Genomic DNA, 1,945 nt, shown 5'->3' with positions numbered 1-1,945 from the left:
CCTCCTCCTCCACCTTCTCCACCTCCTCCTCCTCCTTCTTTCTTTTCAGCTACTTCTTTTTTCTTAGCCTTTGTTTTCTTCTTCACTGGGGCTTTAGGGTGATATCTTAGTGGGATGTACTCTAGAGCTTCAATTCTGACTGGCTGCTTCTTTCCTTTCCTAGGGTTGGTCTCCATGGACCTGGAGAGCTCAAAATGGCCTAGAAAGGTATCTTTCTTCTGATGGACTTGCTTCTTCCTCATTTTCCTGCTGTGTTCTCTGGAGCTGCCCTGTTTTCATTTCTGCCCCAAGGATGCCTGCTCCTGCTCCTCAGCCCCTTTCCCCACTGTGCATACACACATAGCATGTCCCACCTCACAGAACCAAGGGTCCTGGATGGAGCAGACTGTGGTATCCTGGTCCTTCCTCTCTTTCTTGTGCTTTTTTGAGCTTCTTGCCAACTCTGGCTGTCTTGTTACCCAGACTGGACTTCCTCTTCTTCTTTTTCTTCCCACTGAAGGATACTGAGTGGTCAAGGGCCTTCTTCCTAGGGCTCGCTGGCTCATGATATGGTCTCAGATTCTGGGAGCTCTTCATAAAAGGTGCTGTGGCCTTTCTTCTTTTTTCTTCACCAAGGGTATATGGGATGCTTGCTCTTGGCTCACAGTCCTAGAGGGGGATGCGACTCTCACAAGAGAATTATCAGCAAAATAATTCCCATTATTTACAGTTGCTTATTGAATCTCTTGTTCTTTGACTACCTTCTTTTTCTCTGGATGCCCAAGGCCCAGGTCTACTTTCTGGGTCTTGGTAATCATTTTTGCAGGACAAACAACCCCACCTCCAAGTAAGAGCCCACTCTGCCATGACCCACTTCATTCCTTTTTTTTTTTTTTTTTTTTTCCAGAACCAGGGATTGAACTCAGGGCCTTGCGCTTGCCAGGGAAGCGCTTATTCCACTGAGCCATCTCCCCAGCCTCTTCATTGCTTTCTTGATGATAGCCATTCTTTCTTTTGTAAGATGGAATCTCAACATTGTTTTAATTTGTATTTCTTGAAAAGCCAGTGATGATGAATTTTTTTGATATACCTATTTGCAGTTTCTATTTCTTTATCTGAAGGGTCTAGTCATTTCAGATGTCCATTTTTATTAGGTTTTTAAATTTAGGGAATCTAATTTATTTTAATTCTTTCTATCTTCTAGATATTAGTCCTTTGTCTCAGGAGTAGCTGGAGGTATATATTTCCCATTTTGTAGATTGTCTGTTCACTCTATTGGTGTTTTTCTTTGCTATGTGGAAGGTTTTTAATTTGATGTGATCCCATTTGCTGATTCTTGATACTTTTTTGTGTGCAACTGTAATTCTATTCAGAAAGTTTTTGTCCACATATGTCAAAGAGTTTTACATATTCTGTCTTCCAGCAGATCAAGTATTTCTGTTCTAATGTCTAATAATTTAGATTTGTGATCCTTTTTTATTTTAATTTAGTGCATGATGAGAGCTATGGGTCTAGGTTCAGTCTTTATCATGTGGATAGCCAGTCTTTCTTCCAGCAAAAGGAGCTGGCCCCTTTGAACATAAGGTAGTTGAGTATGCCTGGGAATTGTTTCTACATCTTCTATTCTCTTCAGTTGATCTAAAATATGGTTTTTTTTCTAATATCATGGTGACTTTTATCACTGTACTTTTGTAGTATAACTTGAAGTCCAAGATCATGATGTCCCTTGTGTTGCCCTGGTTGTTAAGAATTGCTTTATCTCAGTGTGTTTGTTGTCTGTGTAGAGGAATGCTATTGACATTTGGGTATTGACTTTATAACCTGCTATGCTACTGAATTTCTGCACATTGGCCAAGCAATGGCCGCGACTCATCCACATGGCTGACACTGACAAAGGTTCTACAATCTGAGGTACAGGATCTCAAGATAAATCCTGAGGGCATTTCACTGACCTTATCACACCCAA

The 1,945-nt window shown here is 41.1% G+C and overlaps 1 pseudogene; it reads right to left on the bottom strand.

Annotated features, from left to right (window-relative positions):
- Positions 1-797, bottom strand: part of LOC101566849 — a 1,470-nt pseudogene extending 673 nt beyond the window's left edge.
- Between the last annotated feature and the right edge of the window lie 1,148 nt (positions 798-1,945).

This window comes from Octodon degus, unplaced genomic scaffold (assembly GCF_000260255.1).
Source record: "Octodon degus isolate 3935 unplaced genomic scaffold, OctDeg1.0 scaffold00078, whole genome shotgun sequence".
Classification (NCBI taxonomy): domain Eukaryota; kingdom Metazoa; phylum Chordata; class Mammalia; order Rodentia; family Octodontidae; genus Octodon; species Octodon degus.
This window is presented reverse-complemented; position numbering and strand designations above follow the sequence as displayed.